The 17,507-nt window shown below is 35.2% G+C and overlaps 1 long non-coding RNA gene across 1 annotated transcript in view; it reads left to right on the forward strand.

Annotated features, from left to right (window-relative positions):
* The window catches only part of LOC115296245, a 115,025-nt gene extending 102,349 nt beyond the window's left edge, over nt 1-12,676 (forward strand). Inside the window, exon 5 of the long non-coding RNA XR_003910803.1 lies at nt 12,610-12,676. This is a non-coding gene — a long non-coding RNA (uncharacterized LOC115296245). The remainder of the gene's footprint in view (nt 1-12,609) is intronic.
* The last annotated feature ends 4,831 nt before the right edge of the window (nt 12,677-17,507 follow it).

Consider the following 17,507-nt stretch of genomic DNA (forward strand, 5'->3'; position numbering starts at 1 on the left):
TGGATGTCCTCTTTGGAGAAGTGTCTCTTTATGGCTTCTGCCCATTTCTTCGCTGGGTTATTTGTTTTGTGGGTGTGGAGTTTGGTGAGTTCCTTGTAGATTTTGGATACTAGCCCTTTATCTGATATGTCATTTGCAACTATCTTTTCCCATTCTGTCGGTTGCCTATTAGTTTTCTTGATTGTTTCCTTTGCAGTGAAGAAGCTTTCTATCTTGATAAAGTCCCAAGGGTTCAGTTTTGCTTCATTTCCCTTGCCTTTGGGGATGTGTCGAGTAGGAAATTGCTGCAGTTGAGGTCAAGGAGGTTTTTTCCTACTTTCTCCTCGAGGGTTTTGATGGTTTCCTGTCTCATATTTAGGTCCTTCAGCCATTTTGACTTAATTTTTGTGTATGGTGTAAGAAAGTGGTCTAGTTTCATTCTTCTGCATGTTGCTGTCCAGTTCTCCTAGCACCACCTGCTAAAGAGGCAGTCTTTGTTCCATCAGATACTCTTTCCTGCTTTGTCCAAAATTAATTGGCCATACATTTGTGGGCCCAGTTCTGGGTTCTCTATTCTATTCCATTGGTCTATGTGTCTGTTTTTGTGCCAATACCATACTGTCTTGATGATGACAGCTTGGTAGTAGAGGTGAAAGCCTGGGATTGTGATGCCTCCTGTTTTGGTTTTCTTCTTCAATATGACTTTGACTATTCGGTTCTTTTGTATCCAAATCCATACGAATTTGAGAATAGTTTGTTCTAGCTTTGAGTAGAATGTTGGTGCAATTTTGATGGGAATTGCATTGAATGTGTAGATTGCTTTGGGTAGTAATGACATTTTCACAATGTTTATTCTTCCGATCCATGAACAGGGAATGTTTTTCCATTTCTTGGTGTCTTCTTCAATCTCTTTCATAAGTTTTCTATAGTTTTCATCATATAGGTCTTTTACATCCTTGGTTTTTATGGTTTTTCATGCAATCGTGAATGGGATGTTTCTTGATTTCTCTTTCTGCTGCTTCATTTTTGGTGTATAAGTATGCAATTGATTTCTGTACATTGATTTTGTACCCTGCAACTTTACTGAATTCATTGATCGGTTCTAGAAGGCTTCTGGTGGAGTCTGCTGGGTTTTCCATATAGAGTATCATGTCATCTGCGAAAAGTGAAAGTTTGACTTCTTCTTTGCCAATTCTGATGCCTTTTATTTCATTTTATTGTCTGATTGCTGATACTAGGACTTCCAGCACTATGTTAAACAACAGTGGTGAGAGTGGATACCCCTGTCGTGTTCCTGATCTCAGGGGGAAAGCTCTCAGTTTTTCCCCATTGAGGATGATATTAGCTCTGGGCTTTTCATAAACTGCTTTTATAATGTTTAGGTGAGTTCCTTCTATTCTGACTTTCTCACGGGTTTTTATTAAGAAAGGGTGCTGTATTTTGTCAAATGCTTTTTCTGTTCTATCGACAGGATCATATGGTTTTTATCCTTTCTTTTGTTAATGTGATGGATCCTATTGATGGATTTGCGAATATTGAACCAGCCTTGTAATCCAGGAATGAATCCCACTTGATCATGATGGATAATTCTTTTTATATGCTGTTGAATTCGATTTGCTAGTATCTTGTTGGGTTTTTTGCATTGGTATTCATTAAGGATATTGGTCTGTAGTTCTCCTTTTTTGCTGGGTCTCTGTCTGGTTTGGGTATCAAGGTGATGCTGGCTTCGTAGAATGAGTTTGGAAGTTTTCCTTCTATTTCTATTTTTTGGAATAGTTTGATAAGAATGGGTATTAGCTCTGCTTTACAACTACAAAACAATAAAATAAAGAGTCACAAATAAGTTTGGAGGTGACAGATATTACTGTGATGGTATCATTGGCTTCTCAAGTGTATACTATGTCCAAACCCCTAAAATCATATACATTAAAAAGTGTGAAAATTGTCATATATCAGTTATACTCACTAGGGCTGTTTGGGAGAAGTATATTTTATAATCTTAATTATTTCCAATTCCAAATGTCACTTTAAGACTTTATTCATCTTTCTGGATCTGACTGATGCTTCTGACTTTGTTGAGTTCTCTTTTTGGCTCTCTATTTTTGCCTCTGTCCATTCCTTTTTTCTCTCTTTCATAAACTCTTCCTGATTTGTCTCTATTCAAAATGTTGGAGTTTCTGAGTTCTATCCCTGGTCCACTGCTTTTCTTGTGGTAGAGCTTCTCTTTGGACTGTCCTCCACTCTCAAAATCTTAACTACCACCTGTATGCTAGTGATTTCCAAAACTAAATCCCTATCCAGACCTTTCCTCCAGATTTCAGACTTATATTTATAAATACCTGTTGAACATTTTCAATCTTGTGAAATCCACTAATATTCTAAGTACAATTTACCCTCAATCCTGCTCCTTTTATATTTCATGTCATTTAATGAATCCACATTTACCAAATCTTAAATCTGAGAGCTTTGCTAGCCTTTTACTTGCCCTTACCTTCCATATTCAATTAATCAACAAGGCCCATCAATTATATATCTTAAATATTTATTAATCTTATCTTCTCTGCATTCACTAACATAGTTTAGTTGTCTCTCTTCTGTGCTCCAGTCATCACCCGTGCTTTTCTGTTTTATTCCATGTTCTAGAAATTGTATCCCCATGTTGTGCCCTGTACCTTTAGTTAACTGGCTGAGTCTTGAGCTATGACAAGCACCAGTCATATAAAGGGCCTTGTGCTAAGTATTACAGGGAGGAAATGATTAGAAAGGCAAGGCCCTTAGTTTAATTCTGTTCTATTTGAGTTTCTTATTTCTAGTTTTGACTTCTTCAAATTCATTCATTGCACTAAAGCCACAATCACCAATGTAAAACAAAATCTGACAATCATTCCCCTTTTTCAGCCCAAAAGTTTCCCTACAGCTTAAAGAATAAAGTCCAAGCTTATACAAGTGGCAAAAAGGACTTTTATAACCTAACCTTAATCTACCATTGCCAAAAAAGATGCCTGCTTCACAATTTATTTAGCAATACCAAAATTTATAATTTCCCATCCATGTGGAACATTATCAGGCCTTACCCCCCGGGTTCTGTCTGGAACAGTCTTCTGGTCTTTACCCTGTAGCAATAATTAGTACCATTCACCACTATTTCCAAATATTCTCCTCTGGTACATGATAGGATCATACTCCCTATGCCACTGAACTTAGCCATGATCACATGATTTGCTTTGGCCAGTGAAAAGTGAGTAAAAGCAATATGTGTCACATCAAAGCATAAGGTTTTATGGAACAGATGTATGATTTTCAATCTTCCTCCCTCCTGTCATGGCAACTAACAACATTCCAGATGATGCACTATCAGTCCCCGAGTAAGGACAGTGTCCTGAGATGGACATGAAATATAAGGGAGCAATAAACCTGTGTTGTTTTCAGCCCTTAAGAATTTTGAGATAAGTATTTCTGCAGCATATTCTAACCTATCCTGACACATACTCTTTATTCTAATTTTTGTATCTAATTATTACTATGCTTCAAATTTTACTTGGTTATTCCTTTCAGAAAGTTTTTCTTGAATTTCTAGGGTATTTCTTTAACTACAAACTGAGAATAATAGAGCTGCTATAGGTTTAAAAGATTTAATTTACATAAAATACTTAAAATGCTAATTATCTATATATTAGCTTCATAAGATATGCCTATTTATGTGGCTGTTATTATGCTGCAACTGTGTCAGTTACCTGCTTTCCATCTCTTTCTGTTTTGCATTTCATGTATATACATAACTCCTATATCCTTTATAAAAGAGCAAGCTAGCCAATGTATTTCCGCAAATATCTGTCTTTATTAAAATGCCAACATTATAATTGCCAGTTTCAGGACTAGTAATGTCCAGAATAAAAAAGGGGATGGTACAGACACTATAGTCAGGCTTCAGCCACACTCAAGGTTTTTCATGTAGCTAATGTCTCTGAGCTTTAATTTCTTCAGTTGTAATATAGAAATAGTAATGTGTGAAGTTTTTTCAAGGGGCAGAGAGGATTGAAGTAAATCACACATACATTGAATTTAACATCATATCTGAAACATAGTAATTTCTCAATATGTGATTATCGTTACTGGTTACTTTATCCTCATTATCTATCATCACCAACTGTGTGGACAGGCTGTTGTTCTGGGGCTGTAAATAGGCTGTAATTTTGACTTGCCTCCATTAAAATTTATAAGACTCAGAGCTATCAAAGAGCATGTATCCCCATTGCATTTTATGTATCTAGAATGTCACATATTGAGCTCAGTAAATATATATTCAATTCAGCTGACATTAACCAGATGTCTTGCTTACTAACCCAAACCCATAAGATAAGTCATCATGTTGAGGACAAAGTTAATATTATATTTGGAGATGGCACAAGTCCCAGTACTCTCACAGCTGGGAGACAGCCACCATTGGCATGCTACTGGTCCAAAAAATTGCCCCTTCATCTGAACTGTAGAAAGTTGCCACCTATGATGTTGCTGATTGTTCACAAATACTGAGCACACATTTGTATCAGGAGAACAACAAGTGTGTCTTCTGGACAGTGAGATACTGGAGTACCTTATCTGAAAGTTTTAACTAGCTGGAGAGTTCAAAACATCTGGAGGTTGAAATCTCTGCTCCTCTTTTAAGGTGTGTCAACAAAGGCAAACTGCCTGAAAGTATTTGTTGATCTCTACCTGAAGGCAACCAGTAGAATGACTGACAAAAGACTATATTATAAATTGAGGATTTCTATCACTTACTACAAAGGAACCTCATGGAAATAAATAGAATAGAAATTTGAGGATTAGGAAAACTGGCTATAAAAGTATAATATATTTTGTCTGTATTTCCTGCTTTATTTTTAGCAGAGAGTGGGAGTATGGGTGCTTTAAAACAATTTATAGAGAACACAGTAACCTGCAGACCTACCACAAGGAGGAAAAAAAGAGAAAACTCAGAATAAATAGATGCAGATCAATAAACCACACAGGAAAATTAATTAGTGGGTTCTGACAAACTAGTATTGAACAAAGAGAATTTGTGCTTCTATTTCCATGCCACATGGTTCAGATAAAGAAATCCTTATGATTAAGGTCACATAAATATTATGAGAGTCAACTGGACAACAGATGACTTGTCCTTTTTGATGTGATATCTAACTTGTTCAGTTTGCCCTTTGGATACTGTAATCATTGAAGCTATCTCAAAGATACCTACAGAAAAGAAAACCAAAGACCAGCCTTCATACTACACGGTGAAGATATGCCATTTGGCATGATGCCAGCCCCCCAGACCACACCAGCACTTTTGGTGTATGACAGTGACAGTGCTGTAGAGAGTAAGCAGCTGAGCATCAAGTCCTGTAAAATTCATGTGATCTTTGTGTTATGCTTCCTCACATTAATCTTTTACCTACCTGATTGCACATAGGTTCCAGTTAAAGTAACTACCATGAAGACTTTGGATTTTATGAAAATGTTTGCATTAGCTAAAATTATGCATGCATTAATTGTTTTAAAGTACCTTATTCTTTGTCTAGTTTGCATTTTGTTTATTTTGTCAGGCACAAGAAAAATTCTTTTTGGCCAAAAAAAGAAGTATTCAAAAAAAATGGAAGAAAAAGAAACAGTTACTAGAACATTTTATTCAGATCTCTTCCTGAAACTTTATCTGGAAATTCATATTAGAAAACATAACACATAATCTGCTAAACTTTTAAAAGTGACTGGGAATTTTTATTATCAATCCTGATGTTCTGACCAAAACTTTTTCTCCTACCTCTAAGGGCCAAATTCTTCATTGACATGCTTTTATTTCCACAGCCTCTCTGGATTTCATGGTGAATAAAGTTATTCTGATATTTTAGGAATTGGATGGCTTTTTGGCTCATAATGATTTTGTGAGAAATGGTATTCTGTGAAGGGAGTGGTGAACTGAGATCTAATTTCTCAAGTACATCTTTTTTTCTGGCTCAAACAAATTTTGTTGGCACCATAGAAATGGTTTATTCTTTAATTTTTTAATGTTTATTTATTTTTGAGAGACAGAGAGAGAGAGAGCATGAGTGAGGGAGGGGCAGAGAGAGAGAGAGAGAGAGAGAGAGAGAGAGAGAGAGACAAAATCCTTTGCAGGCTCCAGGCTCTGAACTGTCAGCACAGAGCCCAACTCAAGGCTGAAATTCACCAACCACGAGATCATAACCTGAACGGAAGTCAGACTCTTAACCTACTGAGCCACCCAGGAGCCCCAGAAATGGTTGATTCTTACATATATTGCCTAGTGTAGCAGAATGGAAGAGAAAAAAAAGATGCTGAGCTTTAAAATTAAACCAGGAATCAAATTCTAATGCAACCTATTACTAGTTGCATGAAAGCTATATAACTACTCAGAAATCTGGTTTCCCGTCCTTTTCTCCTCCTTTGTCTCTCCCTCCTTCCCTTCTCTCTCTCTTCCCTTCCTCTTTCCTTGCCCTCTCTTTCTTTCCTTTTTTTCTTCCCTGCCTCTCTCTCTCCAGCTACCTGACTTTCTTGCTCCCTCCCTCCCTTTCTTCCTTTCTTCTTTCTTTCCTCTCTCTTCTTTTCTGTCTATCTATTATCTCTTTAAGCTACCTAGAACTATCTACATTAAAAGACTACTGGGAGAAATAAGCACATGAAAGCACATTGGACATTGCCTGGAATGTAGTAGGCCCTATATAACATTAGTCTCTGTTCATTTCACCATTTTGCCACCTGAGAAGCCCCAATTTGTTGATAAAAAGAATATCTGAGTAGGCTTCTCACATTTTGGCATGCATCAGAAGCACCTGGAAGTCTTCCTAAACCAGCCTCACTCACTCACCTTGGGATAGGTCTGAGAATTTGCATTTCTGTTTTTTGTTTGTTTTTTTTTACTTTTAAAGCACCTGTCTTAAGAAATGCTCCAGTTAATTCTTTTTTGTTTGTTTGTTTTACATTTATTTATTTTTGAGAGGCAGAGACAGAGCATCAGCAGGGGGAGGACAGAGAGAGAGGGAGACACAGAATCCAAAGTAGGCTTCAGGCACAGAGCCCAATGCGGGACTCAAATCCACGAACTGTGAGATCATGACCTGAGCCAAAGTCAGATGCCTTACCAACTGAGCCACCCAGGAGCCCCCAAATTTGTTTTTCTAAACATACTCAGGCAATGTTTGTGCTACTGGTCCATGGACACAATTTAATTGTCATTGATCATTCTAACAGATGGCAAACAAGTTTTATCTCTTGGGCCAACTCCAATTGATTGGTATGCTCTGGTGAGTCCTGAAGCCATGTTAGGCTACAAGATTGTGTTTTTGAAGCGCTGAATATTTAACATTTCTACCCTCCCTGCAATAACTTTTTTCTTCTTACCACTTTCCCATCTCTCAGTTAAAATGCTAAATCAGTCTCAAATTCCAGTAACTCAAACCATCCAATCAATCCTCATACACAATAAGCACAATCCAGATTTGCTTCATCTACTTCCTGGTCCCAGACCTCCTTTCAAACCCAAAGATACCTATGAACAGTCAGAGATAAATGACCCATATATGTCCATCAGCCACACAGAACTCATAAAGTACAGAAAAATCAGTAATATTAAATTAAAAATAAGTGATACCTTTTCTGACTATAGCCAGATCCTAAGATAAATGCTTTCATAAACATTATTTTATTTAATTCTCCCAACAATTCTATGAAATAAATATTTGTATCCCAGTTTAGAAATAAAGAAATGATGCTCAGAAGAGTTTTCCCAAGTAATTTTCCCAAGGTCATCAAGAAAATATGTTAAATATTTCTAATCCCAAAGTCTGTGTTTTTAATCCCTATAGAAGTAGGTGAGAACACCAAAACACTTTTCCTGGTTGTTAAGAAAAAAATCCCATTGTCCTTTTGGGGATAGGATTTGTATGTTTTTTAATGGATTAGATCCTTTATTTTAATATGTCATATTTAAGTGAAGTACTGAATGCCTATGTAAATGTAGTCCTATGCAATTAAGAAATTACCTCTCCTATATATAAATCTATATACATGCTTTGGCTTAGTTTTTATCAGTAGTATTCTTTATTATCAACTGTTCTTATTATAGAAGTACCTCATGTAAAAATTAATACATCTTAACTCAGGTCTGATGATTCTTGTCCATCCCCAGTTTCTGAATATAATGCATATTCAATGCTTAGTTAGGCTTTAATATTAAAATGTCCTTACTTTTTCCTTGTAAGGCACCAGGGTGATTTTTGATTAAAGATTTCTTGCTTCTGCATGTTCATTATCAAATTAATTTAACTTATGTATATCCATGCATAATTAATTTCTTATTTTTATGAAAAAGCATATTTATAGTCTGTTCATTGGTGAATTACATGCATGCTAGGAATAATTTGATATAACTGCTTGATGAAGAAAGGACTACTATAAAAATCATTCCCTCAAAGCTCTAGAGAATTTAGTTTGTGGTAAAAGCAGGAGTTGCCTCCCCCCACAATGAACCCCACCGGGTGTTGTTATGTTTATAAAAATGGACATTCAAAGCCATTTTAAAATGTCATTCATTCTATTCCTTTTATGTTTGGGAAACTTTTCTAAAATAGCATATTTGTTTGTGTTGATAGAAATTAATTTGGTACTTGCAAATGTTTCTTCAAGCATAGTACTATCAGTTGTTTTTAAGCTTTCTTTTTCTTTAGGACAACTCATACTGCCATGAGCACCATGAAGGGAAACAGCCTGGTATTTGTTTTTCTCTGCACCTTACAGAGCTGCTTTGAGATCAAAGAGATTCCTGTGTGAGAAGGAGGTTCACAGAGTACAGGGTGAACAGGCAACTGATGCCAAATGGGCAGGGGAGTCTGATTGTGGAGACCAACTTCCAAGTCACCAAAAATATCAGCTGACTTACAGAAACAAAAATCACAGGATTATAGAGCTTAGAGGCCCAATGGTACATAAGAGAAAACTTCATCTGACAACTTTATCTCATAACTGATTATACTAAAGGAGAGAGAGCATCCCAGGGGCACAAAGCCAACTGCAATAATAATAATGATAGTAATAATAATAATAATTGTTAAAATAATCACAGATAATACTACCAGAAATTCTTAGAGTCCTAGCCCAAACCAGAATTTTCCAGAATAAAAATCAAGTGATACATTCATCATTAAGCAGCCACATATAGGTGGGGAAGAGCTTCAAGATACAGTGAAGGAAGAAAACCAAGAATCAAGAGTCCTTTGCAAAAAAGCGGAAATTAGATTTATCATCATATTCCATTTACTTATGTCTACAAACTCATAAGAATGAATTAGAGAAACATTTGCTGAGAAAGCGAAAAACTCCTTTGGACTAGAACATTTTTTGTTATGTTTAGGAACAGCTTTGACCAAAGTATGATTTCCATGGTGAATTCCGAGGAGTTAGATTCAGCAGGGGACCAAGAAAGAGATGACTCTGATCTTGAGAAGAGAAGCATTAATATAGGGTCCTGTATGAAAAGACTGGGCGGACACAAAGGAAAACTTTTGCCCACTCTACACTCTGGCCCATGATGTGATATCCAGCACTGACTGCAGTATTATCCTGACTTAACCACAAGACTTACAAAGTTGAAACCATGATTCTAAAATAGACCTTATATAAGCAAATCTACTATAGAGGTTGGGTCTACAAATGAGGATAAATATAGTAATGCAGTTCAAAGCTACAGGTTAATACACACACAATAGCAAACGATGCCCCCAGAATTAATTCAGAATTTTACAGAAGGAAACTTAAATTGTCATATTTATCAGTACAATGAATAAATGTTTGCCTTCTTTGCCAATAGGTAATAGAGGTACTTAAACAGCCAAGGTACCTGTTTACTTATAAGGCTGTTATTGATTCCCTTGTTGCTCTGGGAGATGGTTAAAGTTGACGTCACACTCTAAACCAAAAGGCATCATATCTCTACTTTGGGAGGAGCAAGTAGCTTCTATTGCTGAAAGCCAAGGTTGTCTCTATGTACGCAGGCCCTGCCTGTGTGTTTATTTAAATCATTTCTAGCAGTGTTGGTGTTACTCTAAGTAACCAGGGATTGTTTTCTTTTTTGGATATCATAACACATTTGCATTGGCATTCATGACAGTATTCAAGAAGAGGAAATGATAATATAGGATTAGCAGCTAGGGGATTTGCTGTGTATCCTAGGTGGACTATTCACTATTTCCTGAACATATAAGCTCTTACACACCTATGTTAATTGCACACTCCATTTTAGCTGCCTAGAATACCCTTTCTTTCCTAACAGTGCATTCCTAGCTACCCTGAAGACTCAATTTTCTTTATCTTTTGTATTAGAGAATACTATATGTATAGCATTACAGATTGCTTTTCTCATCTAACAATATATTTAGGAGATTATTCCATACTCCATCATTCTATATAAGCATATTTGGATGTATTTTTAAAATCTGCCAGTTTCTCTTGGGTCACATAACATAGTCTGTTTAGCCAACCACTCTTATTGAAGGATATTTGCTGTGTCTGCTCTGTGAAATTACACAAAAAGCTTCAAAGATCCTGAGTTTGTATGTATGTATCTTTGAACATATATGAACATGAAACTAGAAATTACTGAGTTAAAGAACATATTTATTTTATTTTTAAAGCATATTTATTTTAAATTAAAAGACTACATCTTTTATAGTTATCCCTCTTAAAGTTCATTTTGTCTCAACCATTCTGCCAGTCAATTTTGTGTTACCATGGCTCACTGCATTAAAGCACCCCCCCCCCCAGCCTTGTGTTTATGTCCTTCTATAAAGTACAGCATTGTCTTCTTCATCCAAGTTTCTGGTTACAGTATGCAGTGTATGCAGTGACTAGGGCCTGTCCGCCTTATATCCTGGGGCCCTGCCTATTCTGACAGAATATTCCATCAGCCCTCTTAGTCCTGGGCCTCTTGTGGAGGCTCAATTTCCTACCTCTGAGCTCTGAAACATTCTCAGAAGAACTCTCCTAAATGGAGATGTTTCTGCCATATTTAAATGAGTGTTGTTCACCCCCACCTCTCACCACTCATCCTGCTTTCTCATGGTTGTTTTTGTCAGCTGTATAATCAATCCTGGTGAGTCATATCTTAACTACTGAGGGAAAGAAGATGAAGGAAAAGTGCAGAGAAACAGGTTCCTAATTTAGCGTATAAAATCCACTGACTAAATGAACAGAAGTTCCGGGTTTGTTTTCCATCAACTGATATACTTGAATGTTATGGAATCATCCTGTTTGTCAGATACATTCACAGAAAGTTTCTTTTTTTCTTCCTTTTCTTTAAATCAGTAAATTTATTTATTGAAAAATAAAACTGATCACCAGTTGACTTAACTCAATCTCCATTGCTTTTCTTTTCATTTCTTATTATGTATTTATTTTTATCTTATCTTATTTTCATCTGCAGATGATTAAAGTTTATTCTAATTCCTTAGCATCCAGATCTTTTCCCCAAATCATTTTAATCATGATGCACTGCCTAAACATACCCACAGAACTATGTCTCAGGCATGAGATGTCCAAACTCTTTTTCAGAGGGCAAAAGGGTGGGGTAGGCAGGAAAGGATAGACTTCTTTCAAATCACAGCATGTCTAGACTTATGCCCAAATACACTGGTTCATGATAAAGTAGTAAGTAGGACTTTTGTGGAAAAATATATGGTAGAGAAAACAACACAGAAGCTTACATCCTTTGAAAATTGGACATAGCATAGGGTTCAGGAATTGTCTAGCCACAGGTTGTTTACATGTGGTCTGAGCATTTTCTTAATGTGATCCTGTACTTAAGTGTATATAGGTTCAGCCAGAAGAGAGAAAGATGAACATCAAAGTTGTTGCAATGCCAGAAGAAAATTACAGGGTGTTTCCATGTTTGAAAGATCACTAGTTTTCACTATTGGTTTAGAGCAATGAATTATCCATAAATAAAAACCTTAAAGTCCTCTGACCAAAAACATATACTGTGTTTACAGAAAGTAAAGTTTAATGAATAGGAGCTCCTATCACAAAAGATCAAGTGTATTCAATTAGGAAAAAAGAATTAGAGAAACTAAAATCATTGAAGTAGTTTTGGAAACATTCTGCTAATGCATTCTAAAGGGTTCCCCCCCCAATATTGATTTATTACTGTAACAAAATAAAACACTAAAAAGGTTTTAATAACTAATTTTATTTAGAACTATTTGTGGGTGCCTGGCTGAGTCAGTTGGTAGAGCATGCAACTCTCTATCTTGGGCCTGAAGATGTGGAGATTATTTAGAAAGGTTTGTAATTAATAATGATGTACAGTTATTGCTTCCTTACTCTGTGCCAGGCGCTATACTAATCCCATATGAACCTCACAACAGTCCTATTCACCAATCAGCACAGGTTCTGTAGCTATGACAAATAAACCCAGATATCTCAGCACAATTAACAACATGCAAATTTATTCCAATGAAATTTTAATCGAGTAACTTTCAGGGGTGGATCTTCTGCTTCCAGAACACTTCAACAGGGAACAATTAAAGATTACACAGTAGCAAGAAAATTCTTTGGACTAGAAGTGACATATTTCACCTTTTTTCACAGCCCATTGACCAGAATGAAGTTACATATCCAGGCATAACCACAAAGGAGTTTGGAAACATAAAGAAGCACATGAATATTTTGTAAGCAGTAAGTATCTTTTTATTATTCTATAAAGTAGACATTATAACCATCTCATTGATGAAGAAAGTGAAACATTTCTATACATTCTAAGATAAGAGAAGTAAATCTGGAATTTAAACCCTAAACTCCAACCAGCTGCTCAAACCTGGGAGCCATTTTTGTTTTTCAAATGGTGATACAATCCTTTATTCATCTTTTTATAAATTCTGTATACTGAAAAATCAGCAAATGAATTGAATGTAGATATAATACAGGCTTTTCTATGAATTAAGTCATGTCATTATTTAACTCCTTATTTAGATTATAATTGACAGAGTCTCATACTTGTTATCTCTACAATCCCAAATCACAGAACTTAAAATGAACACTCATTAAATAAATATATGTCAGTTGATTGAAACCATTTTTAGCTTCCCATTAGTACTCTCAGTTTTGGCTATATATTTACATTTTTACCTTTTGATAGTAGAAGACTAAATAAAGGCAAAGTTCTCTCAAGAAAAAGAGGTTTATTTATTTTTGTTTTTCATGGGTTACTTGATTTTTAATTCAGGTAAATAAAACAGCATTTAAAAATTATTAAAAGCTATCACATACTATAAAATAGCAGAAAAGGAAACATTGCTTTGAGTCAGCCACCATACTTTTATATCACTTGGCTATTGTATTCATTTTAACACATTATTACTTTCTATGTCTAGAAGAGTTATGATTTTACATGAGTTTTTACCAAATTTCTTCCTTTGCCTTTATATTTTTTTTATAATTTTCTATCCATTTTCACATTTTTCTATCCTCTTATTTTGTATTTTACATGTATTCTATTCTCCTCCACTATATTTTTTTTATATTTTAAAATAATATTCAGTCTAATGTTTATATGCTTCTTCATTCCTTTTTTTTCCTAATTGTTCCTCTCAGCTATCCAGATATTTTCACTTTACAGCTTCAACAGGACCTCTTTGTACCCCCAAATAATACTCTTCTTGGCACCAACACACACTTAAGTATTACTTATGGACTTAGCAGGTGACATCAACTTTCTAGAATGTCTTTCCCAACGAATGTTCATTGTCTTTATTTTTCCCACGTTACTGTGGTGTTTTGTTCTATCCATACATTTTTCTAACATCCCATCTTTAATTATTTAATAGCGTTATCATCCTGCTAATCAGATGGCTTTGTCTCTAATTTTCTATATGATATCTGTATAGTTTATGTGTTAATGAACAATGCTTTTAATGCTTGTTCAGTTATGTCTACTTGTATGAATTCATCTGTTGATACATAAGCACTTGAAATAAAATGCCCAGGGAATCAAATCTGGTTGAACATTGTTTTGTTGATATTGCTGTTTTTATATTCAAACATGAATAAAATGAAAGACATCAAGTATGACATGATTAATGTATTTTTAGCCAATGAGTTATATTTTCTTTTTTTATTTATTTATTAATTTACATCCAAGTTAGTTAGCATATAATACTATAATGATTTCAGGAGTAGATTTCAGTGATTCATCCTGTATGTATAACACCAGTGCTCATCCCAACAAGTGTCCTCCCTAATGCCCTTTCCCATTTAGCCCATTACCCCACCCACAATGCCTCCAGCAATCCTGTTTGTTCTCTATATTTGAGTCTCATGTTTTGTCCACCTCAGTTTGTTCTCTGTATTTAAAAGAGTCTTATGTTTTGTCCCCTTCCTTATTTTTGCTTTCCTTCCTATATGGTCATCTGTTTCGTATCTTAAATTGCTCACATGAGTACAGTCATGTGATATTTCTTTCTCTGACTGGCTACTTTCCCTTAACATAATACCTTCTTGTTCTATCCACGTAGTAGCAAATAAGTTGCAAGACTTCATTCTTTTTGATTGCCGAATAATCCCAATGAGTTTTTCTTTTTTAATTGTCAAGTGAATTGACTGGAACCTCAGCACTGGCATTATAATAGTTGCCATAAAAATAAGTCTTAAATTTTTGTTTTAACAAATATTAGGTGCCAGACATCATGTTGTGTACAAAAGTCACCTCAGAGAAAAACATAGGCAAAGTACAGACCTTCATAGAGCTTACTTTCTGGTAAGAATGTAAAAGGAGAAAAATAAGTAAATAAAGCAAACTGAGCAATAAAAATTATTAATGACAAAGTTATGTGACATAAAGCAAAACAAAACAACAACAAAATATGTAAGGTATATGTACTGACAATAGTGAAGTAAGGAAAGACTTCTCCAGGGCAGTCATATTTAAGCTCTTGTCTACTAAACAATAAAATTCTTGTGGGAATAGCATGGGATTTTGAAGAGAGAAAGAACTCAGTGGGTTTGTATTAAGAGATGGGAAGCTCTTGAGTTTTAAGCAGAGAAGCAGCATGGTTCTATCAACATGTTAGTATTGTTTGTATCAACATATATTTATCAAGCACTTACTATGTGCCAGGCACTGTTCACAGCACTGGGGATACAGCAATCAATAAAATAGACACAAATATCATCTGATGGTGTGGAGAATTTCCTTCTAGTATTTTAAAAGTTTCCTAATGATTGCTAGGTAGATAGGGGAGTGGGGCAGACAAAATTATGAGCATAAACAGGCAGAAGACATGAATAGACACTTTTCCAAAGAAGACATTCAAATGACTAACAGACACATGAAAAAATGCTCAACATAACTCATCATCAGAGAAATACAAATAAAAACCACAATGAGATACCACTGCATACCAGTCAGAATAGCTAAAAATAACTACTACGGAAACAACAGGTAAAGATTTGGAGAAAGGGGAATGCTTTTGCACTGTTGGTGGGAATGCAAGCTGGTACAGCCACTCGGAAGAACAATATAGAGGTTCCTTAAAAATTTTTAAATAGAATTATCCTACAATCCAGCAATTGCACTACTAGGTAAATACCTAGTATCCAAAGGATACCAAAATTCTTTTGAAGGGGCATGTATACTCCAATGTTTATAACAGCACTATCAACAATAGCCAAATTATAGAAAGAGCCCAAACGTCCATCAACTGATGAATAGATAAAGAAGATGTGAGATACACACACACACACACACACACACACACACACACTGGAATACTACTCAGCAATAAAAAAGAATGAAATCTTGCCATTTGCAATAATGTAGCTGGAATTAGAGTGTATTATGCTAAGTGAAGTAAGTTAGAGAAAGACAAATATCACATGAGTTCACTCATGTGAAATTTAAGAAACAAAACAGATACAAAACATAGGGAAAGGGAAGGAAAAATAAGTTAAAACGTGACAGGGAGGCAAACTATAAGAGAGTCTTAAAGACACAGAACAAACTGAGGGTTGCTGGAGGGGAGAGGGATGAGTGGATGGGCTAAACGGGTGATGGACATTAAAAAGGATACTTGTTGGGATGAGGACTGGGTGCTATATGTAAGGTATGACTCACTGGGTTCTATTCCTGAAACCAAGAGTACACTGCATGTTAACTAACTTAAATTTAGATAAAGATTTTTTTAAAGGATTTAAAAAAATGTATCACAAGAATCCAGCAGAGAGATGATGAATGCAGCAGTCCAATTGAAAAATTCATCTACCCTTGGATGATTTTATAAATAAGAGACTTTCCTTTTTTTAAGTTTTTACTTATTTATTTTGAGAGAGAGCAAGAGTGAGCAAGAGCAAGCAGGAAAGGCAGAGAGAGATGGAGAGAGAACCCCAATCAGGCTCCATACTGTCAGTGCCAAGCCTGACATGGGGCTCTAACGCACAAACCATGATATTATGACCTCAGCCAAAATCAAGAGTTGGACACTCAACTGACTGAGCCACCCAGGTGCCCCTAAATAAAATGTTTTAAATATATCTTCCCTGTCTTTTACAATCAAACCAGGGCAAAATTGAAAACTACAAATTACAAAGTAATATATAAGAAAGAATATACATTAATCATTAAGTCAAAATAAATTGTATACAAATATAAATTTCAGGTAGATTAATGATCTTAATATAGAGAAATAAAACCAAAATATAGAGAAATATTTTCCCAATCCTGCTGTGGGGAAAGCTCTTATAAATATAATATGAAACACAGAAACACTAAAAGAAAAATGTTAAAGTTTGTCTACATAAACAAAAACCACTTTTGTTAAGCAAAAACACCATAAATGTAGTTTAAAAATAGCAACAAAATGGGAGTGGGGAGAGAACATACATACAAAGGTTAAAATATAATACAGAAAAGCTTCCAAAAAATCAATACAAAGCATTTTTTAGAAACACATTTTGATTTTTATCAATATTAGCATGATATATTCCATTTAACTTGACTGCCTGCTACTGTGCTTATTCAACAAATTGCAGTAAACATTTATTTAATCCTAACTCATGCCAAGTGCTAAAGAGTTCAATATGAACAAAACAGATGTATACCACTCTCTCATGTAGCTTAAAGTTCAGATCTGATACTTCTGTGATAACAGAATTTAATAATCACTATAGAGGCTACAAGATCTCTCTACAACACCAATAATAATAAATAATCTCAATATCTGTTTGTCTTTCCACATAATTCTATAATTATTTTAATTGTTCTTTAGAAATCTACTTCTCACACTGTGAAGCTCCAAATGGGATTATGGGTATTTCTTGAAGAATACTTCCAGTTTCCTAATTAACCATCCTTTTAACTAATTTATTGAGCTCATACTCTGTACCCAGGCTGTAATATATGCTAGTTATAAAGGTGAATCGATACGGTTCTTGCTTTCAAGGAACTTACAGCCTACAGGAAAGAGACTAAAAATCAATAAATATGGAGTGGTAAG

Source organism: Suricata suricatta, chromosome 7 (genome assembly GCF_006229205.1).
Source record: "Suricata suricatta isolate VVHF042 chromosome 7, meerkat_22Aug2017_6uvM2_HiC, whole genome shotgun sequence".
NCBI classification, from domain to species: Eukaryota; Metazoa; Chordata; class Mammalia; order Carnivora; family Herpestidae; genus Suricata; species Suricata suricatta.